This window comes from Trachypithecus francoisi, unplaced genomic scaffold (genome assembly GCF_009764315.1).
Source record: "Trachypithecus francoisi isolate TF-2019V2 unplaced genomic scaffold, Tfra_2.0 Contig01461, whole genome shotgun sequence".
Classification (NCBI taxonomy): Eukaryota; Metazoa; Chordata; class Mammalia; order Primates; family Cercopithecidae; genus Trachypithecus; species Trachypithecus francoisi.
This window is the reverse complement of record NW_022681433.1, coordinates 611,491-636,381: the sequence shown is the minus strand read 5'-3', so window position 1 is coordinate 636,381 and position 24,891 is coordinate 611,491. Positions and strand designations below refer to the sequence as shown.

The window sequence follows — 24,891 nt, the reverse complement described above, 5'->3', positions numbered from 1 at the left end:
ACTTAATAAAGCAATACTTCAAAAGAGAGAAATTCTGTTCTTTGATTTCTTTTGTGATTCATTGAAATGGACTTCTTAGGCCTTAGGTCTTCTATTGTCAGGCATATTCAACAATTTTCTTCATATCTTGCTACTTTTCAAGAAAATGGGCAAAATTACCATTCTTTTCTGTTTCAAATTATAGTTTCACGAGACTTTCATTTCATCGTGAGTGAAATACCATGAGCAATTAAAAAAAGGCTCCGCATTTAAATGCCACTTATGTAGTAGAACACATCATCACCTTCTAATGAGAAAATCCATCAGAGAAACAAGAACAAAGAAAAAGTAGTTCAATTTCAAAACTCCATTCAACACCCATTTAAGGGCAATAAAAGTTCTGACCTCAGCACATCTCACTGACTCTTCCTGGAAGCCCCCATCCTCCTTTGATGTCTTCTGTCATCTTCAGTTCTACATAGATGATAGACTCTCTATCTTGAAGACATCATGGAAACATGAAAGAATGATGAACTTGGGGTCCAGTTCCAGAAGATTTTGGTTCCAATCTAGTCTTTGCCACAGAATAGCTCTGTGACCTAAGGCTAGACAATTAACCATTCAAAATAAAGGTAAAAATAGCCTACTTCCTATGGTGTGTGTGTGTCTGTGTATGTATATTGTGTATATTAAAACACCTTGATAATTTCCAGTTACCCTCAAGAGAAACATTTAAACTTATTAGTGCACAAAAGGAGTCTGCTCACACAAACTCACAAAAGAGGGTGGAAGAAATGATCCAAATATATCAGTAACACAATTGATATAAATGAATTCAATCACCCAAAAGACAAAGAATGTTAAACTATGTATACTTATATATTGAATATTTTTTAAAATAGTCCCACCTCGGCTGGGCACTGTGGCTCACGCCTGTAATCCCAGCACTTTGGGAGGCTAAGGCAGGCAGTTCACCTGAGATCAGGGGCTCGAGACCAGCCTGACCAACATGGTGAAACCCCTTCTTTATTAAAAACTACAAAAACTAACCAGGTGTGGTGGTAGGCGCCTGTATTCCCAGCTACTTGGGAGGCTGAGGCAGGAGAATCGCTGAACCTGGGAGGTGGAGGCTGCAGTAAGCTGAGATGGTGCCGTTGCACTCCAGACTGGGTGACAGAGTGAAACTCCCTCTCAAAAAAAAAAAAAAAAACAAAAGTCCCACCTTGAAAGAGAATTTACAGAAAGCATATTTAAAACAGAAATTTACAGAAGGATTAAAAGTATAGGAAAAATATATATTAGGAATTAAAGACAGGCATGGTGGCTCACGCCTGTAATCCCAGCACGTTGGGAGACCGAGGCAGTGGATCACCTGAGGTCAGGAGTTTGAGACCAGCCTGGCCAACATGGTGAAACCCCATCTCTCTACTAAAAATACAAAATTAGCCAGGCATGGTGGCACATGCCTGTAATCCCAGCTACTTGGGAGGTTGAGGCAGGAGAATGGCTTGAACTCAGGAGGTGGAGATTGCAGTGAGCTGAGACTGTGCTATTGCACTGCAGCCAGGGCAACAACAGCAAAATTGACTCAAAAGAAAAAGAAAAAAATGAATTTAAAAACTTAGTACAGTTAAATTAATATCAGACAAAATATTGGCTTTAAGGGAAAAAATTATTATATCAATAGAGAGAGCTTCTCCATATTAATAAAAAGGAAATTCTCCAGAAGAATACAAAAATTCTAAACATGTATGCATACAATAAAACATCTTTGAAACATATAAAACATGGTTATAAAATGGAAAGAAAAAAAATGATAAATCCGGGGCGGAGCAAGATGGCTGAATAGGAATAGCTCCAGTCTCCAACTCCCAGCGCAAGCGACAAAGAAGACTGGTGATTTCTGCATTTTCAACTGAGGTACTGGGGTCATCTCACTAGGGATTGCCGGACAATCGGTGCTTGTCAGCTGCTGCAGCCCGACCAGTGAGAGCTGAAGCAGGGCGAGGCATCGACTCACCTGGGAAGCGCAAGGGGGAAGGGAATCCCTTTTCCTAGTCAGGGGAACTGAGACACACAACACCTGGAAAATCGGGTAACTCCCACCCCAATACTGCGCTTTAAGCAAACGGGCACACCAGGAGATTATACCCCACACCTGGCCGGGAAGGTCCCACGGCCACGGAGCCTCCCTGATTGCTAGCACAGCAGTCTGTGATCTAACCGCAAGGCAGCAGCGAGGCTAGGGGAGGGACGCCCGCCATTGCTGAGGCTTAAGTAGGTAAACAAAGCCGCTGGGAAGCTCGAACTGGGTGGAGCTCACAGCAGCTCAAGGAAACCTGCCTGTCTCTGTAGACTCCACCTCTGGGGACAGGGCACAGCTAAACAACAACAACAACAAAAGCAGCAGAAACCCCTGCAGATGCAAACAACTCTGTCTGACAGCTTTGAAGAGAGCAGTGGATCTCCCCACACGGAGGTTGAGATCTGAGAAGGGACAGACTGTCTGCTCAAGTGGGTCCCTGACCCCTGAGTAGCCTAGCTGAGAGACATCCCCCACTAGGGGCAGTCTGACACCCCACACCTCACAGGGTGGAGTACACCCCTGAGAGGAAGCTTCCAAAGTAAGAATCAGAGAGGTACACTTGCTGTTCAGCAATATTCTATCTTCGGCAACCTCTGCTGCTGATACCCAGGCAAACAGGGTCTGGAGTGGACCTCAAGCAATCTCCAACAGACCTGCAGCTGAGGGTCCTGACTGTTAGAAGGAAAACTATCAAACAGGAAGGACACCTATACCAAAACCCCATCAGTACGTCACCATCATCAAAGACCAGAGGCAGATAAAACCACAAAGATGGGGAAGAAGCAGGGCAGAAAAGCTGGAAATTCAAAAAATAAGAGCGCATCTCCCCCTGCAAAGGAGCGCAGCTCATCGCCAGCAACAGATCGAAGCTGGTCAGAGAATGACTTTGACGAGATGAGAGAAGAAGGCTTCAGTCCATCAAACTTCTCAGAGCTAAAGGAGGAATTACGTACCCAGCACAAAGAAACTAAAAATCTTGAAAAAAGAGTGGAAGAATTGATAGCTAGAATAATTAATGCAGAGAAGGTCATAAACGAAATGACAGAGATGAAAACCATGACACGAGAAATACGTGACAGATGCACAAGCTTCAGTAACCGACTCGATCAACTAGAAGAAAGAGTATCAGCAATTGAGGATCAAACGAATGAAATGAAGCGAGAAGAGAAACCAAAAGGAAAAAGAAGAAAAAGAAATGAACAAAGCCTGCAAGAAGTATGGGATTATGTAAAAAGACCAAATCTACGTCTGATTGGGGTGCCTGAAAGTGAGGGGGAAAATGGAACCAAGTTGGAAAACACTCTTCAGGATATCATCCAGGAGAACTTCCCCAACCTAGTAGGGCAGGCCAACATTCAAATTCAGGAAATACAGAGAACGCCACAAAGATACTCCTCCAGAAGAGCAACTCCAAGACACATAATTGCCAGATTCACCAAAGTTGAAATGAAGGAAAAAATCTTAAGGGCAGCCAGAGAGAAAGGTCGGGTTACCCACAAAGGGAAACCCATCAGACTAACAGTAGATCTCTCGGCAGAAACTCTACAAGCCAGAAGAGAGTGGGGGCCAATATTCAACGTTCTTAAAGAAAAGAATTTTCAACCCAGAATTTCATATCCAGCCAAACTAAGTTTCATCAGTGAAGGAGAAATAAAATCCTTTACAGATAAGCAAATGCTTAGAGATTTTGTCACCACCAGGCCTGCCTTACAAGAGACCCTGAAGGAAGCCCTAAACATGGAAAGGAACAACCGGTACCAGCCATTGCAAAAACATGCCAAAATGTAAAGACCATCAGGCTAGGAAGAAACTGCATCAACTAATGAGCAAAATAACCAGTTGATATCATAATGGCAGGATCAAGTTCACACATAACAATATTAACCTTAAGTGTAAATGGACTAAATGCTCCAATTAAAAGACACAGACTGGCAAACTGGATAAAGAGTCAAGACCCATCAGTCTGCTGTATTCAGGAGATCCATCTCACATGCAGAGACATACATAGGCTCAAAATAAAGGGATGGAGGAAGATCTACCAAGCAAATGGAGAACAAAGAAAAGCAGGGGTTGCAATACTAGTCTCTGATAAAACAGACTTTAAACTATCAAAGATCAAAAGAGACAAAGAAGGCCATTACATAATGGTAAAGGGATCAATTCAACAGGAAGAGCTAACTATCCTAAATATATATGCACCCAATACAGGAGCACCCAGATTCATAAAGCAAGTCCTTAGAGACTTACAAAGAGACTTAGACTCCCATACAATAATAATGGGAGACTTCACACTCCACTGTCAACATTAGACAGATCAACGAGACAGAAAGTTAACAAGGATATCCAGGAATTGAACTCATCTCTGCACCAAGCGGACCTAATAGACATCTATAGAACTCTCCACCCCAAATCAACAGAATATACATTCTTCTCAGCACAACATTGCACTTATTCCAAAATTGACCACATAATTGGAAGTAAAGCACTCCTCAGCAAATGTACAAGAACAGAAATTATAACGAACTGTCTCTCAGACCACAGTGCAATCAAACTAGAACTCAGGACTAAGAAACTCAATCCAAACCGCTCAACTACATGGAAACTGAACAACCTGCTCCTGAATGACTACTGGGTACATAACGAAATGAAGGCAGAAATAAAGATGTTCTTTGAAACCAATGAGAACAAAGATACAACATACCAGAATCTCTGGGACACATTTAAAGCAGTGTGTAGAGGGAAATTTATAGCACTAAATGCCCACAAGAGAAAGCTGGAAAGATCTAAAATTGACACTCTAATATCACAATTAAAAGAACTAGAGAGGCAAGAGCAAACACATTCAAAAGCTAGCAGAAGGCAAGAAATAACTAAGATCAGAGCAGAACTGAAGGAGATAGAGACACAAAAAACCCTCCAAAAAATCAATGAATCCAGGAGTTGGTTTTTTGAAAAGATCAACAAAATTGACAGACCGCTAGCAAGACTAATAAAGAAGAAAAGAGAGAGGAATCAAATAGACACAATAAAAAATGATAAAGGGGATATCACCACCAACCCCACAGAAATACAAACTACCATCAGAGAATACTATAAACACCTCTACGCAAATCAACTAGAAAATCTAGAAGAAATGGATAATTTCCTGGACACTTTCACTCTCCCAAGACTAAACCAGGAAGAAGTTGAATCCCTAAATAGACCAATAGCAGGCTCTGAAATTGAGGCAATAATTAATAGCCTACCAACCAAAAAAGTCCAGGACCAGATGTATTCACAGCTGAATTCTACCAGAGGTACAAGGAGGAGCTGGTACCATTCCTTCTGAAACTATTCCAATCAATAGAAAAAGAGGGAATCCTCCCTAACTCATTTTATGAGGCCAACATCATCCTGATACCAAAGCCTGGCAGAGACACAACAAAAAAAGAGAATTTTAGACCAATATCCCTGATGAACATCATGCAAAAATCCTCAATAAAATACTGGCAAACCGGATTCAGCAGCACATCAAAAAGCTCATCCACCATGATCAAGTGGGCTTCATCCCTGGGATGCAAGGCTGGTTCAACATTCGCAAATCAATAAACGTAATCCAGCATATAAATAGAACCAAAGACAAGAACCACATGATTATCTCAATAGATGCAGAAAAGGCTTTTGACAAAATTCAACAGCCCTTCATGCTAAAAACGCTCAATAAATTCAGTATTGATGGAATGTACCTCAAAATAATAAGAGCTATTTATGACAAACCCACAGCCAATATCATACTGAATGGGCAAAAACTGGAAAAATTCCCTTTGAAAACTGGCACAAGACAGGGATGCCCTCTCTCACCACTCCTATTCAACATAGTGTTGGAAGTTCTGGCTAGGGCAATCAGGCAAGAGAAAGAAATCAAGAGTATTCAGTTAGGAAAAGAAGAAGTCAAATTGTCCCTGTTTGCAGATGACATGATTGTATATTTAGAAAACCCCATTGTCTCAGCCCAAAATCTCCTTAAGCTGATAAGCAACTTCAGCAAAGTCTCAGGATACAAAATTAATGTGCAAAAATCACAAGCATTCTTATACACCAGTAACAGACAAACAGAGAGCCAAATCATGAATGAACTTCCATTCACAATTGCTTCAAAAAGAATAAAATACCTAGGAATCCAACTTACAAGGGATGTAAAGGACCTCTTCAAGGAGGACTACAAACCACTGCTCAGTGAAATAAAAGAGGACACTAACAAATGGAAGAACATACCATGCTCATGGATAAGAAGAATCAATATCGTGAAAATGGCCATACTGCCCAAGGTTATTATAGATTCAATGCCATCCCCATCAAGCTACCAATGACTTTCTTCACAGAATTGGAAAAAACGGCTTTAAAGTTCATATGGAACCAAAAAAGAGCCCGCATTGCCAAGACAATCCTAAGTCAAAAGAACAAAGCTGGAGGCATCACGCTACCCGACTTCAAACTATACTACAAGGCTACAGTCACCAAAACAGCATGGTACTGGTACCAAAATAGAGATATAGACCAATGGAACAGAACAGAGTCCTCAGAAATAATACCACACAGCTACAGCCATCTGATCTTTGACAAACCTGAGAGAAACAAGAAATGGGGAAAGGATTCCCTATTTAATAAATGGTGCTGGGAAAATTGGCACGCTATAAGTAGAAAGCTGAAACTGGATCCTTTCCTTACTCCTTATACGAAGATTAATTCAAGATGGATTAGAGACTTAAATGTTAGACCTAATACCATAAAAGCCCTAGAAGAAAACCTAGGTAGTACCATTCAGGACATAGGCATGGGAAGGACAAAATTGACAAATGGGATCTAATTAAACTAAAGAGCTTCTGCACAGCAAAAGAAACTACCATCAGAGTGAACAGGCAACCTACAGAATGGGAGAAAATTTTTGCAACCTACTCATCTGACAAAGGGCTAATATCCAGAACCTACAAAGAACTCAAACAAATTTACAAGAAAAAAACAAACAACCCCATCAAAAAGTGGGGAAAGGATATGAACAGACAGTTCTCAAAAGAAGATATTCATACAGCCAACAGACACATGAAAAAATGCTCATCATCACCGGCCATCAGAGAGATGCAAATCAAAACCACAATGAGATACCATCTCACACCAGTTAGAATGGCAATCATTAAAAAGTCAGGAAACAACAGGTGCTGGAGAGGATGTGGAGAAATAGGAACACTTTTTACACTGTTGGTGGGATTGTAAACTAGTTCAACCATTATGGAAAACAGTATGGCGATTCCTCAAGGATCTAGAACTAAATGTACCATATGACCCAGCCATCCCACTACTAGGTATATACCCAAAGGATTATAAATCATGCTGCTATAAAGACACATGCACACGTATGTTTATTGCGGCACTATTCACAATAGCAAAGACTTGGAATCAACCCAAATGTCCATCTGTGACAGACTGGATTAAGAAAATGTGGCACATATACACCATGGAATATTATGCAGCCATAAAAAAGGATGAGTTTGCGTCCTTTGTAGGGACATGGATGCAGCTGGAAACCATCATTCTTAGCAAACTATCACAAGAAGAGAAACCAAACACCGCATGTTCTCACTCATAGGTGGGAACTGAACAATGAGATCACTTGGACTCGGGAAGGGGAACATCACACACTGGGGCCTATCATGGGGAGGGGGGAGGGGGAGGGATTGCATTGGGAGTTATACCTGATATAAATGACGAATTGATGGGTGCTGACGAGTTGATGGGTGCAGCACACCAACATGGCACAAGTATACATATGTAACAAACCTACATGTTATGCACATGTACCCTAGAACTTAAAGTATAATAATAAAAAAATTTTTTTAAAAAATGATATGTCCACCATTATGGTGAAAGATTCTAACATCTTACAATAATTCATAGACCAAGCAAGCAAAGAATCAGTAAGTATATGGAATATTTAAGTAAACCAATTATTAACTCCTACTTTAATGTACATTTATAGAACATTCTATTCAAGAATGCATGGAATGTCTATTAAAAACTAAAGAAGGAAAGGTTCAATAAATCTTAAAGACTCCTATCAGAATCTGCATTTGCTCATCTCGATGAGATTAAATTCGAAATCAATGTCACCCATATCCATAAAAGAAATTATGCCAATTTTAAAATTTTTCATAAAGGGAAACCCAGGATCAGACAGTTTTACATGGAAGTTCAAACAAATATTTAATAAACAAGTAATTCCAGAATCAAAATGTACTTCTTTTTGTGTGTTGGTCAAGAAATACTTTTTAACTATAAATGTTAGCTATTCTACATTTTCTTAGAAAAGTTGTGAAGTTTTGCCCATCATATTTAAATTGCTGTTACATTTGAAATTGATGTGAAGTATGGGTCTAATTTTCTAGTTTTTCATATCCTAATAATCTACAGTGCCATTTCTGCTCTGTATCAGATTTTCATATATAGTTTATGTTTCTAAGTTTCCTGTCTGCTGCATTGATTACTTACTACCACCAAGCCAATATCTACTAACATAATTACCAGTTTTTAATACTTGCAAGTAGCCAAGCCTCTTCCACCCTTAACTCTACGCCTTGCCAACTTATGCTTCTTTAAGAGCATCTGGACTATTTATAACACTTTGTTCTTTCTTGTAAATTTTTAAAATATACTTAGAAAGTTCTGTAAAAATTCTTGTTGAGATTTTAAATGAAATTTCTTTATAACTGCAAATGAATTTGGTGAGAACTGACATATTTACAACACTGGTACAAAACATGGTATTTCAACATGTTTTTCCATAGAAAAGTTCAGTGTTGTGAATATGTTCATTTCAACATTAAACTAAAATGTGTTCAACATTCATTTCTAGCTTCTTTAGGATCTTTCAATAGAATTACTATATTTTGTTCTTATTGGTCTTTTTACTTTATTTGCCTTATTCTTATACACTTTGTAATTTTACTGCTGCTAATTAAATACATATACTTTCTATTTAATAGAGTAATGTATATTGAGCTTTATCCAGCAAACTTGCTGAGCTCCCTTACTCATTTTAATTTTTGTCCCTACATTCTTATGGGTTTTTCTACAATAATTTCATCTATAAGTAACAAAATTTTTGTTCCTGCTTCTCCAGTCTTTATAATTATCATTTCTTTTTCTTGTGAGTTTGCTTTCTGAAAATTTTACCAATACATCGTGTCTAAGTAATAATAGTGGGTGTATTTGTCTTGCTGCTGTTTTTAAAAGAAATGTAACATTTTGCCATTGAGTTTCCTGTTGTTTCACGTTTGTTATTTTAGGTATGCTTTATCAGGTTAAGGACGTTTCTTTCTACTTTTAGTTTCCTGATAGCATTATATCAAATGCTTTTTATGTATTTATTGAGAAAGACTTTCATCTGTTAATATGGTGTTTAAACAAGCTGTTTTTCTAATGCTGAACTTTGCTTTTCTGGTATGACCAATTTGGTCATATATTGTCTTTTTTACGGATTCCTGAATTCACATTGCTAATATTTTAGTTACTACTTTTGCATCTATGCTCATGAGCATAATTAATCTGCAGCATTTCTTTCTCATGTTCCCCTTGTCAGGGTTTGATATCAAGACTTTGCTAAAATATCAGTGAGGTTCAGTAGCAAATAACAAACCACTCTAGCTATTTTAAGCAGAAAGAGAGTAAGATGCTTACAAATTTCTTAGACGAGCTGGTTGTCACAGCGGGTTCTAAGATGAAACTCCAGGATAGATTTCTAGAAGAATCCTGCTTAAGTGGCTCATCAAGTTCATTGATATCTCTGCCACAGTCAGGAAACAAGATGTGACGGTTAATTTTATGTGTCAGTGTGGCTCAGCTGTGGTGCCCAGTTGTTTGGTCAAACACTAGTCTAGATATTGCTGTAAAGGTATTTTGTAGATGTGATTAATATCTATAATCAGTTGACTTTAAAGAACATTACCTGTAAAAATAATGTGGGCACATATTATCTAATCAGTTGAAAGTGTTAAGAGCAAAAATTGGGATTGTCTAGAGAATGGAGAATTCCATCTCACCATTTTATTTATTTCACTTTTTGCCTCAACATTTTAATGTAAATCCTGCCTGAGTTTCCAGCCTGCCAGCCTGTCCTACAGATTTCAGACCCAAGACTACATCACTTCCTATCTCAGTTTCCAGCCTGCTGGCCTGTCCTACAAATTTTGGACTTGCCAGTCCCCAACATCACTCAAGCCAATTCTTTAACATATGTATCTTCTATTTTTTCTGTTTCTTTGGAGATTCTTGACTGATATATGAGGGAATTAGGAAACCACTTCAGGATTACAGTAACTTATCTGTACCCTCTGCAATCTGGGAATTAGAAAGCTGCTAAGAGCTATGGACTTTAACATGACTTTGTTTCTGCTAGACTCCAAAGAGTGAATGGTGCCTTCAGCACTGCTGCCACTAAAATTTGCATCGAGTTGGAAGTTAAAACCTATTGAGATCCTTCAAAACAAGGATACCTAACAAAGGCTATATAGAAGAGCAGACAAGAATGAAACAGTACAGATGTCAAACAAGACAATCTACCATGTCTGCCACATCACCTTTACATAATCAGGGGGCAATATTCCTTTTATATTTATTCTTTAAAAAGGTTTGCATAAGTGTCATGAGGACTTGAGATTATATAAAGAAGACATTCTCACTTTGTTGAGACAGGCTTGAGCTGTCTTCAATTTAAGTAATTAAAAAAATGTGGCTAAATTTTCATTTGTCTATAAACAGATGAAGATGATATATCAACATGAAGAGTTCCAGGCAGTTATGTGGCAACAGCTATAGGCTTTTCTACTTGATGAGCCTGGGGGAGACCAGCATTAGACAGAAAGTAAAGGGAAGGTATGATGAGTGCCCCAAAAGACATGAGTTTGTTTCAGGAAATCTAGCCTGGGACAACTATCACACATTATATTTCACATACACACACAAGCACATACATTTCCCAACGTTACCATGAATTTATAATTGAGTATTATAATGTTTCATCCAATATCCCACCAGAAAAAAAAAAAAAAATCAGAATAGGCAGAACTCCCAGACTGTCCAACTCATCAGGGCACAAGATCTTATTTTTATCACAAAAGAGACAATCATATTTCTTATCAAAATGAAGTTATGTGGTAGGATAGTTGTATGAACTTGGATAAGCCACTTACCCTCTCTAATCCCCAGTTTCTTCCAATTAAAATGAGGATAAAAAATCACAAAAATTAATTATATTCAAGCCTCTGGCATTTTTCTTAGAGGGAACCTAATAAATGTGAACTGAATTAAACTAAATTAAGCTGGGGCTATTTCCAGCATATAGAGGTTCATAGAGTCATCCTAGCTGTTATGAGTGAGGTCCTTTGAGGCCTTATAGGTACAGGGTCACAAGAAAAGACTCCTTGCATTTCTATGGGACATGCTGCACACAGATCACTTCCAGCTGGATTCCTTCTGTACCAAGATAAGCAGGTCAGATGTCTCACACACCTGCTGAATGTTTAGAAAATCGACTTCTAGGTACAGACTTCCTCAGAGCCTGGTCACCCAGCCAGCAAAACAGCCCTCCCCAGGGCATAGTGTAAAGCCTTCTTACCACCTCCTTCCAGGACCTAGCTCACATCTGGAGCACCCAGATCCAATGAGACACTAGCCTATTGTCCAACATCTCCAAGACAGAGTCTTATTAACAACATATAAACAACCAACCAAACAAAAACAAAGGAAACAACAGAATCCAAAAGAAAGCACATAAGAAGTTGGGTTGCACAAAGAAAACAAACAAGCCTTTGGGATTTAGTCACCTTCTTGGCTATAAAGCCTATTTCTTAATTGGGTACCTTCTCCAATGTTGATCAGAGGCAACTAGCATCTCTTCTATCCCACCTATGCCAAGGGTGAGGTCAGCACTCAACAAATAAGAAAGAAAAATGACGGTAAAAACGTGAGGTTAAAAACCCTAGGCAACTCTTGGCCAACTCCTGCTTTTGAAATTCTAAATTGCAAGCTGAACCATGTGGTTCCACATACCTTCCTGACTAGTGACATCTCTCTTGGGAAATGACTCACATGTGCATTTGTCTTTCTGGGAACAGCTGAGTTTTCTAAAAGCCCACTGTCCTCACAAGCCTACATACTCTTTGTTGAAGGAAAACCTTGTGAAAAGCAGAATGTTGAAGAGTCATTAGTAGGCATACACATAAGCGTTCATACTTACCCACAGCCCTCTGAGCAGGCCTCCCTGTGGTTACAAAATTTTTCTCTTGCTGCCATTTCCCAGCATGCTCTAGGATTATCAAGTAAAGCCAAATATTAAGAGGAAAATCTTGAAAATCCTTCAGTGCGTGGGGTGGAAACAAATCAGACAAGCTCTCCACTCTGGCACCAGCCAGCTGAGCCACAAATACTGACCTGTCCCATGCTGAGAAGACTCAATCACGAGTTTCTATTCATCAAGTTTCCAGAATACATTGCAGTCCCACAAATGGGGGAAATGAAGTATATAAAACAGTGGGAACATTTGCAGAAATAACAGTTAATATTTGTATCAGGCATTCATCGGTACATGGCAAAGTTGAGATATTTTTCTCTGGGCATTTCTTTCTGACTTCAAGGCCTTAGGTTGGATAGATTCTGAATTTCTTAATCATAGAAGCTATGCACCACGTTTCAATTTGCAACTCAACATAGCTTTTGTCAAAATAAGTGCCAAATCCAGAAAACAGTTGACATTAAAAATGAGAAAAGGCTGAGCTGGAGACAAAAACATGAAAGCCTATATTTCTTGGTCAAATGAATTTTATCACAGTGTGTTTTTAGTATCTTTTTAATATATTCTACTTGGTTGCTCAGATTGTGAAAATTACAAAATAAAAATTAAGTGGCTGTGTAATATCTGACTTGTCAGCTTTTCCATCTGGCATTTTTTTCTCTTGCAGCATTGATTCACTGTCTCAAGGAGGAGATGCATGAAATGTGGAAAACCACCTGTCTCGTTTAGTGGAATGAGAAGTGTAATGGGCTGGAAGGGAACCCACCTCTACATTATGCTTTCTGTCCTTAAGCAAATACCTGAGCCCTACCTGTGTTTAAGCTTTTACAGGAAATGTCATTCTCAGTAAAGAAAACAGAGTCTAAGACGGTTGCCTCTGAAGGAGAATCTCTGAGCATGGAGGGACATGTTTGCCAAATACCCAAGTCTGAATAACCTGAATAGTCCAAGTTTTTTTGTCAAGTAAAACTGGTGTTCATGGGAAAAGAAGCTAGTTTAGCTAGAACTCAGTTACACAGGTCCTATTTTATGTACTTCTGTATGTAACAGAAGTGCTTTATTTGTACTCCCCATAACATCATACACAATATTAAAAATACATGTAGTACTGAAGGATAAAGATTTAATAAATCATGTTGCTCCTTCATCAAGGTCATTCTTAAGTCCAATTCTTTTTATGTTTCTTTGTTTTCTGCCAGTCATGAAGATGAAGAATAAGATGTCTACTAGTGCAATTGCTGGTGCTGCCATTTGTCCTAAGGTGTCAGCGGTTTTGCCTATCGTTGCTTCTGCACTATTACTGCAAATGTCAACACAGTGAAAAGGGAAAATATGAGAATAGATTTGGCCTCCCTCTGTTAGATATAGGGAGCTCAAAGTGTCCATGAACAGAGCTTTGAGAACTGCTGTGTTAGTATACTAATATAAAGACATCATGGTAACACATCTGGCTTCAGGACAGCAGACACAGAAACAAGGAGAGAATGAAGGGGATCCATCTTTTGAAATACAAAGTTTCATCGCCGAACCTAATAATCAGACATCTGCTTCTGTAGTGCAGATACCTTGTGTTACTCCCTTGATATTACCAAATGAGAGTATATTAGCTAATAAAACCATATTGGTATATGTATTCCTTTCCAAGCACTGCTATAACAAATTACCACTTCTGTGGCTTAAAATAACAGAAATGTATTCACTCATAATTCTAGAGGCTAGAAGTCCAAAATCAAGGTGTCAGCAGGGCCATGTACCCTCTGAAGGCTCTAAGGAAGAATGCTCAATGCCTCTTTCTCGTTCCTTGGTGTTCCTTGGCTTGTAGCTGCATCGCTCCAATCTGTGTGCCTCATCAACACATGGTGCTCTTCTCTTTGTGTGTCTCTCTGTGCATCCTCTCCTCTTCTTCCAATGACTCCAGTCATTGGATTTGGGGCTCCTGTATCTCACAGGCCGAAAAGTCTCTCTTTCCACATAAGATCATATTCACAGGTACCAGTGTCAGGACTTGAACATATCTTTTTTGGGCATACAAAATGAAGGACGGAAATTGTTGTTCATTATTATTATGTAGTATCGTAGGTTTAATCATGTCCCTTTAACTCACTACACTAAATAGTCATAATGAACTAACAGCAACTCCTGCTCCTCATTTTCTTTAGATCTTCAGAGAGTTAGAAATAGTGAGCAAGAAATGTTATTTTTAAAAACAGCTTAATTGGGGTATAATTGATATGTAATAAACTATATATATTTATAGTGTACAATTTGATAAATTTTAACATATATATATCCCCATGAAACCATCACCACAATCAAGGTAGTAAACATATCCATCAGCCTCAAAAGTTTCCATGCGCCCCTCTGCAATCCTTTTTTCCTGCTCCTCTCTACCTCACCCCATGTCCACATGCAATGTTGATCTACTTTCTGTCACTATGTTAAGTTTGCATTATATAGAGTTTTCTATAATGGAATCATAGAGTATGTACTCTTTTTTCTTTGGCTTCTTTCCTTAAGCATAATTATTTCATAATTCATTTATGTTGTAACACATGTATCAATCATTCCTTCCTTTTAATTACTAAGTAGTATTCTATTGCATGGCTATATCACATTTGTTTATCCATTCACCTGCTCGTGGAAATTTGCTTTTTTTCTAAATTTGTATTACAAATGAAACTAAGCAAGAATTTTTAAATCTTCCAAAAGCTAAAACTTTACTTCAACAATATACCATATGTTTTCTTTGTTTATGAAGCTAACAGAGCACTTGCTGCTGTAAGTCAAACTTAGCTCTTGTGCTTTCCAAGAAGGTGGATTCCTCTGGTATAAACTGTGAAAAGCCTTTTAGAGAGAGAGATGAATGATAAATCAGGAGCCAAACAAAATGATATTTTCTTTTTTTTTTTTTTTTTTTTTTGAGACGGAGTCTTGCTCTTTCGCCCGGCTGGAGTGCAGTGGCCGGATCTCAGCTCACTGCAAGCTCCGCCTCCCGGGTTCACGCCATTCTCCTGCCTCAGCCTCCCGAGTAGCTGGGACTACAGGCGCCTGCCACCTCGCCCGGCTAGTTTTTTGTATTTTTAGTAGAGACGGGGTTTCACCGTGTTAGCCAGGATGGTCTCGATCTCCTGACCTCGTGATTCGCCCGTCTCGGCCTCCCAAAGTGCTGGGATTACAGGCTTGAGCCACCGCGCCCGGCCCAAAATGATAATTTTCTACTCCATAATCCCACTCTTAGGACTTTTGCCTAAAAGATTAGTTTTTTTAAGCAAAGGTAAACTGGTGAAGATATTTCTATAGACCTCTCTAGAATAGTAAAACATTGGAAGCAACCTAAATATATGAGGAAATATTTTTAAAACATGAGAGAGTGCTTTAGAGAAAACATTTAGTTCAAAAATGCATAATATGAAATTATATTGAGACCATGATTGTAACCATATAAAATTCAGATATGTGTGTGGATAATGGAACTAAAAACTATTAGTATGTTACAGTAATGGAATTGTGAATGATATTTCTCTTTCTTTATTTTTGTCATAAAATACACATAATAACAAACATCAGCAGGAAACAGTTGACTGCCCTAAAATGACTAAACCCATAGGCTTCTTGATGGTGTGCAAACCTGTATGTGTTCATTTGACCCATTCCCTATCACCAGTGAAATAAATTAGGATATTGTCAGAGTTCCAGTCTAATTTGCCCTATATATATTGCTACACTTTGGACAGAACTTGGAGGATGGTATTAGAAAGTCTTCTGTACTCTGGGAATCTTCTTCAACCTGAAAGTTTCATATATATATGAAAATGAGGGAAACTATCAAGTGTTGGGGAGCGTGTGTGTCATCCAGAGCTTTCACACACTGATGGTGGGAGTTTGCTTTGGTGCAACCACTTGGGAACTCTTTGGCATTATCTAATAAAGCAGGATATATTGCATACACTGTGACCATAAATCCCCTTTCTAGGTGTGCACCCAACAGAAATGCAGATGTATGTTCAGCAAAGGTATGTAGTAGAATGCTGACAGCAGCATTATCTATAATAGCTCCAAACTGGAAACTGCCCAAATGCTTATCAACATAGAATAGATAAATTGCAATGGAGACACACAATGGAACACTATGTAGCAATTCAAATGAACAATCTACAATTACATGTGTTCATATGATTGAACAGCATAAATATTGAGAGAAATAAGCCAGATGCAAGGAAGTATGTAGTGTATAATTCCACTTACTTTAGTACAAAGACAGGCAAAATAAATCTATGCTTTTAGGGATCAGGATAATGACTGTTCTTGGAGGAAGAAGGGCAGAGACTTACTGAAAGTAGCATAAAAAGGCTTTGGGTGTACTTATAACGGACTATTTATTGATCCAGGTTCTGGTTATATAAATGTGTTTGGTTTGTGGAAATTCATCAAGCTACACATTTATGTTTAGTTTCCTGCAATGTATGTTATACTCCAATAAAAGTTTTTTTTATATAAAGTCCATAAGTATTATCAAATGCTTTAAGAATGTTACCAGGAAATTTTTTTTAATGTAGATATGAAAAGAGGGATAGTTGAAAGCACAGTGTTGTGAATTTACAATGAACTAGAAAATCAGGATTATATAGCAGGGAACATCTGGGGAACTTTGTGGCCAGCCAGGAATAGTTATTGCTAGTTACAGAGCTGAAAGCTCTCAATAAATTTTGTTTTCTCCACTGCGCACTGCCTGATGATTGGCAAAGAATAAAATATAGAATCAAGAAGGCCAGAATGCCCTCTGCAAGAACAAAATGTACTGCCAATATGGCACCCAGCATGACCTCCATCCACAGTTGTATGGAGCTTATGAAAGGTCCAAGCTGCTATATGACCTGGAGAGCTAGCATCCATCTCATTGCCAGGATCACAGTTAGAAAAAGTAAACAGAAAACATGTTTCTACCAAAATCCATAAGAGAAGAAAGGAAAACTGTTCTCCAACCAAAAGAGGAAGAAGGAAAGGGCATCATCTCTCATCTTGTTAACGATGAGCTCCAGGAAGCAAAGGAGAATTCTTCACCCAACTGAATAAGGACATATTTCCCAAGAACCACTGGGTTGCCAGAATTTCTATTAAGAACTCCAAGCATTCTCATATTATTTTTCAATGTTACATTTCTACTAATTGTGTAAGGCCTATAGAAAGCTTCTTGAACCATGTTTTCCCATCTTCAATATGACTTTGCAATTGAAAGGCAGGATATAGCAAAACCGGATGCTAAGTGAATGCCAGCAAGGGAAAATGGTTAAATATTTCATAGTATGTCATGGAGTGCCATAGAATCATTAAAAAGGTAATAAATTAACTTCTAGAATCAAGATTATGTTCTCTAAATGCCATTTCTCACTAAGGAACCAGTCCACCTTGGAGAAATGACTCAATCTACATCTAGTGTAGAAAGTGTTCTGGATAAGTCAAGGATATTCTATTTACCAGAAATCAAAGAAGTCATCAAAAAGTACTGGGATCTTGTTAAAAGAACACCAAAGCAGCAATTCTGTGGAGTGCCCACTGGCCAAGAATGAGATCATCTGAGTATCAAATGTAATAAAATTCCATAATCTAAAACACATTTAATATATAAAAATATCTGAGTCCAACAATGTTATTGGTCACCATTGGAGGTTGCTAAAGCACCATTTCATTATTCAGGAAATTGACAACCAAAAAAAAAAAATCAACCTTTATTATGCCTCTCCTATACAAACTGTTATTCAGGATTATCAATGATTGACAAGAGAGAGTTCTTCATAGAATTCCAGCCAATAAAGGCTGGAAAGATTAATAGATTTAGAAAATTATAATTTTACAACTCTGAGTGAAATAATGAATGTAGGTAATGTTCATTACTTAATGCTAAAACTGTTAAGTCAGGGTTGATGAGGAAGTTTATACCGGAAAGATAAAGCTGACCACACCTGACCGCACTGACCAATTTCAGCATCACTTAAAGTGGGCTGGCCAATGTTGTATTCCTCCTATTCCACACCTCTGTGATGCAACAGAAAGTACACAGCACCAACTATTAAGTATTCTAGCCAAATGAATTGAGCCAGAAATCTAGTCAATCCTCTATATTCAACTAAGTATGTAAAGGAAGCACAGGGTAGGTGTTAAGTGACACCACAAGAATGAAATAAGACAAATCTAGAAGGTGGGAAATTCTACAAGGAAAATAACCTTGTTTCTTCAACAAATAGAAGCATTAACAGAGAAGGGGAAGGGAAAATCATTGTAAATTTTAGAGACATATCAGGCAAGCGCAATGTTTGGCATTTGAATCCTCATTCAAACAAACCAGCTGTAAAAAGATGTTTTTGAGGCAATCAGGGATATCTGAACATGAACTGGGTATTGGGTAATTTTAAATAACTATTATAAATTTTGTTATAGGTGATATTAGTATAATTGGTTACGTTCTTAAAAACACCTATCTGTTAGTGATGAATACTTAAGTGTTTACTGGATATAAACAACATAAAGTCTGGGATTTGCCTTAAAATATTAAATAATAAGAAGTAAAGGATACACAATAGTAGTATGAACCCATTTTCGTAAATAGTGACCCGGTTTTGTAAAATACACACGTACATTTATTTTTAGGTAGATGTTTAGACATACACATACATGAATGTTTACATATGATTTTATGAGCACTGAGAATTATTTGGAAGAGCACATGCTACACTGTAAATATAGACTAGCTGGGGGTAGAGGATGATATGGATAGGGAAAGATTAAGTAAGGGCAAATTTTTAAAAAGATTTCATTTTTAAAAGGTAGGATGATGTGCTCCAATATATGGATTTATATAAAATAATCAAAATATCTGTATTTCTACATATATAAAGAAGATTGTTTTTAATCTTTAAAAATTGCAAAATCTGTCCACATTTCTGAAACAGAAACAGTGCTGGTTTCCTAGCACTGAAGCCTGGTAACTGCAGTACATTTCTGCTGGTGTGCCCATAAGCAGAGTGATAACACACTAGAGGCTCTCAGGTAGCAGCGAGCGGTGAGCTGAAGTGAAGCAAATAGAATTGGGTGTGTGGTAGGGTCTTTGGGACGGGGGCTGACTGGAAATCGATACTTCAAAAATGCACTGCAACACTCACCACAGCGGTGTGTTAGCATGGATAGCAAGGAAACAAAATGAAACGTCAGCTGAGTATACCACAGAGAATGAATGTCTTTCTCAGAGCCCAAGTAGCAGGCAGAATGCTCACCAGCATGAGGCAGCCATGGGACAGAAGAAAAGCACTAACCCAGGAGTCAGAGGAGGTTTAGGTCATACCTCGGCTCAACCACACACCAATTGCATGACCTTGAGAAAGAAACTTGACCTCCTGGTCGCCATATGTAAAATGAGAATAAAAATAACATCTCAGCTGTCACGATCATCACATGTACTTTACAAAGAGGTAAACTAAGAAGCGCTATACATGTAAAAGTGTCAGAAAGGTTGCTGCCTGCCCCCATGCGCACGTGTGCACAGATACCGCCACACACATCTCACTGTTCATATATATATTAGCACATAGAAATATACACCATTCACATATAGAAATGCTATCTATGTATGAGTTTGACAGCAAAACAACCCTCCTCCCAGCTTGTAGATGGGAAAATCAAAGCTTAAAGAACTTAAAAAGCTAATGGTTACATAGAATTCAGTTATAATAATGTTGGAATTTAGCAGAGGTATATGTGTTTAAAAATAGTCTCATTCAAGGTCAGGCATGGTGGCTCATGCCTGTAATCTCAGCACTTTGGGAGGCCAAGATGGGAGGATCACTTGAGACAAGGAGTTCAAGACCAGCCTGTGCAACATAGCGAGACCTCATCTCCAAAAAAATTTTTAAAAATTAGCGAGGCCTGGTGGCATGAGCCTGCAGTCCTAGCTACTAAAGGGGCTGAGGCAGGAAGATCTCTTGGGTTCAGGAGCTGGAGGTTACAGTGATCCATGATTGTACCACTGCACTCTATCCTGGGTGACAAAGCAAGACCCTGTCTCAGAATAAAAAAAACCAGTCTCATTCATGGCTGCTAAATATGATTTCTGATTTGTAGAAAGTTCTGACCTGGAAAAATTACAAAGCCAGTTGCTATGGACTGAATCTTATACATGAAATTCATATGCTGAAGCCCTACTCTTCCAGGTGATGGTATTTGGAGGTGTGGTCTTTGGGAGGTAATCAGGATTGGATGAGGTCATGAAGCTGGGGCTCTCATGCTGGGATTAGTGCCCTTATTAGAAAAGACACCAACGAACTCATTCTTTCTCTCTCTCCTCACTCTGTGAGCAACTAACTAAAAGGCAGCTGTCTGTAAGACAGGAAAAGAGTCCTTAACCTAAAGTGAACACTGCTGGACCTTGATCTTGGACTTTGCACCCTTCGGAACTCTGAGAAAATAGAGGTCTGTAATTGAAGCCACTCAGTCTATGAAATTTTGTTACAGCAGACCAAGCTGGCTCAGGTACTGGGGTCAAGAGCCTCTACTTCATGTTCTTACAATATCCTGAACTTCCTGTATCATAACATGCATCATTTTATTGTTAGCATTGCTACTTCTACTTCCTAGCTATATGCCCTGGGGCAAATTACTTAAAATTTCCCTCTGCCTCTGTTTTCTTTTCCAGACAATGGGGTTAATAATGGAATCTTTCTCCTAGGACCTTCCTGCATCTGTGTAATGATTATCTTATCATAATAATTAGGCAATTGAATACCTGACTTCACCGAGAACAGTATCTGACAAAATAGAAAATACTTAATAGGGATGACAAGATGATGTTCTTGTTGTTTTTGCTGTTGTCTATTTGACCAACTTATAAACTTCATAAGGGCCCAGAGACCTCTATTATCTTGCTCACATTTGTTACCCTATGAACAAACTAGCATGGCACATAAATAAATCTTTGCTAAATAAACAACTAGGTGATGAGAAAGGAGAAAATGATTCAGTGAGATGACAAACATTTTCAGGAAGTACATACTGTACCTATAAATAGAAACAAACGCTATTTTCTTAGGTATTTTAACCAGTAATTTATAAGTTGCAATTTAATTGATTCAACACACAGCCAAGAAGATGAGGAAAGAATGGTATAGTATAATATTCTTTGAACAGTTTTCCTGTGCATAGTAAAATACCCATGGAAGAATTGTCGGGGGTGTGCTCCATTCTAAAGCTCATTAAAGCTGCTTGAACAACCATTGCACAGGTTTTGCTTTTTCATTTAATTTTAATAAAATATTTTACTGGAGGAAACTTTGGGGTGTAATAGCAATGAAGTGTGTCTACTGCTTTAGGTGACATTTCATTTCATGTGTGGACACCTGTGGAGATGAATAGACTAATCTCCATGCCTGGGAATTTGAGTTGCTGGTTGTCCGAAAATGAAATGTCATGTACAGAAACTTATTTTTTATTGTTTAATTTCCAACTGTCTGCTAAGCAAATCAGAATGACAAAGACAACAGCTATTTCAAGATAAGGCACCACATGCATTATAGAAAATGCATCTCATTTGGAACTTTAGTCCTGTTCTTGATGAAAGACCAATGAAAATGTGAAATTTAAAATATTCCCCATTGCTTCCTGAGCACGGGTGATAATGAGCCTTTAATTTTGTTTTGACTGAAATCGTAAAGCAAAGCCATGGATATATTGTACAGTTGTGCCTCACACTCCACATAAACAATCCACATCTCTAGGCAAACCTTTTATAGCCTAAATAAGTCTGGGAGACAATGAGAGCAGTAAGTAAGTTAGATTTAAACATGAGATCGTGATCTGTAGCTGGAGGAAGCCAGAGCAGACAGAGAGCCTGTTCATTCTATTACCAGAACCACAATTGACTGTTTTTCAACCTTATCGTATATCTCAAAACATCAGAGCATAATTCCCACCTTGGACTAAATCATCTGAAGAAATTTGGCAATGTTGCCCTGTTCCTCTGAAGGATAAAGAAGCTTCCCAATTCTATGAGTTGTCTTCCCAAAATGAGAAGGGAAAAAATTCTTTTCTGGTCTATTCTCAGTAGCCTCCAGGGCTACTTACAAGATAAAGCTTCTCAGAGATTTAGATCACAGCTATTTTTATTAGATAATATCCATGTGTCATCTGTGTCAGAACCCACCACACTAGCTCCTATGGACAAAGAGGAAAGAACTAATATGTATGAAATCACTCTGTATGTTTGTTTGGGCAGGTCAAGTAAGGTTAGAGAGAGAACCAATAAATTTTATTTATATTATCTTGTGCAAATCCATAGCACCCATCACTAGAGTCTCCATGCATCGAACCTCTGACCGGCAAAAGCAAAAGTTAAGGTAATTAGGTAAATTTCTGATAATGTTGCTCAATTTCTTCATGTAAAGCCCTTCCCTCATTGTACATGTATTCATTCAGTGGCATTATCCTATAGCTCTGACTATACCACATTGGAGATTGTTTCACAAGACGTATTGCCTTGTTTTGTCTTTTCTTTTTTTTTCTTTTTTTTTTTTGAGACGGAGTCTTGCTCTGTCACCCAGGCTGGAGTGCAGTAGGGCAATTTCAGCTCACTGCAAGCTCTGCCTTCCTGGGTTCACACCATTCTCCTGCCTCTGCCTCCTGAGTAGCTAGGACTATAGGCACCAACCACCATGCCCAGCTAATTTTTTGTATTTTTAGTAGAGACAGGGTTTCACCGTGTTAGCCAGGATGGTCTCGATCTCCTGACCTCATGATCCACTCACCTCAGCCTCCCAAAGTGTTGGGATTACAGGCGTGAGCCACTGTGCCCTGCCTGTCTTGTCTTTTCTAACAATATTTTCCTCTTCCACTGGGTGCTACCATCTACTAGTGTGGCTTTAAATATTATCTCTATGCAGATGACACTTAAGCTTATATCTCTCTGACTTCTGCTTGAGTTCCAGACTTAAATATCCTTACTTGATTTGTTCATTAGGATAAAGAATAAAAATCTTAAACAAATGTTTTCAAAACAGAACTCTTGATTTCCATCTCACACCTATTTCTCTTACAACCATCCACTCACTTGCTCAAGCACCAGATCTACAATTCATCCTTGATCATTTATTTCCCCATCAGCAATCCCTGTTAGCCTGGCCTCTGAAATAAACAAGTAAAAACACAAATTAAAAGTATAATTAACATAGTGATATGTGTCATGTAGACTATGACATGTTGTGAGGGTGTTATGAGAGGGAGGGAGTGACAGGGTGATCAGGAAAACCCTTTTTGGGAAGGTGATATGATTTGGCTGTGTCCCCACCTGAAGCTCATCTTGAGTTCCCAGGTATAGTGGGAGGGACCCGGTGAGAGGTAATTGAATCATGGGGGCATGATTTCCCTTGCTGTTCTCATGGTAGTGAATAAGTCTCATGAGATCTGATGACTTTATAAGGTGGAGTTTCCCTGCACAAGTTCTCTCTTTGCCTGCTGCCATCCATGTAAGACGTGACTTGCTCCTCCTTGCCTTTCACCATTATTGTAAGGCCTTCTCAGCCATGTGGAAGTGTGAGTTCATTAAACCTTTTTCCTGTATAAATTACCCAGTCTTTATCAGCAGCATGAAAACAGAGTAATACAGAAGGTGACAATTCTGTGTTCTGGATGTCAGAATGCACATGTCCATGCAAAGATCTAGGGACCATTTGAGGCAGAAGGAACAGCTAGAACAATGGCTCTAAAGCAAGAAAGAAGGCAGTTTGAATGATGCAGGGAAAAGCTTAAGCCCTGGTTAGATGGGGAGATAGGGGTCAACTTGTATAAGACATATAAAGCCAAAAGGAGTTTGGAGTTTAAGTGCAATAGCAAGTCATTGAAATGATTTAACCTGCAGAGTGATATGATTTATTTCATTCTTCAAAGATCATTCAAGATCCTTGGGCAACATGAACAAAATTAATTTACATCCTTCCGCCAACATCACCACTACACCCAGATACTATTGATCCTATTGAAAACACATAGGAATGCTGGGTTAAAGTATGGAGCAATAATATAGAATAAAATTCTACACTCAGAAGAAGGAAGGAAGAAGAAAACAAAAGGAAAGAGAGGAAAGGAAGAAATCTTTGAGAAATCAGAATAAAAAAATAACTCAAAACAAGACTGGTAATTCTCACAACTGATGAGAGAAGAATCTCAGAGGGTGTGAGTAGGATATCAGCTCTGAACGGGATTTACACCATACGTAAGCAATGCAAGCAAAGGAGACGTGGGTCTGGGGCACTGAGAGGTAAGAAGCTGGAAATAAGAAACTGGAAAACCGTTTAGAGAGAGGTTTCTCAAAGGACTGCTCTGTCTGGATAAAGAAAACTGTAAACACTCTACCCACCAGCTGAGGGAAGGGAAAAGGAATCACAGGGAATCTGAATGGAAAACAAAATCTCCTGTGAAATTGAAAGCCCACAGCCAGATACGGTATCAGAAGTTACAAAGTCTAACC

General features: G+C 38.6%; 1 long non-coding RNA gene across 1 annotated transcript; it reads right to left on the bottom strand.

The window, feature by feature from the left end:
* LOC117096396 lies at positions 1-23,837 on the bottom strand. Its single transcript, XR_004442474.1, has 3 exons — positions 23,476-23,837; positions 385-473; positions 1-133 (listed from the first exon to the last, which is right to left on the bottom strand). It is a non-coding gene; the product is annotated as an uncharacterized LOC117096396 (long non-coding RNA).
* Positions 23,838-24,891: the final 1,054 nt, after the last annotated feature.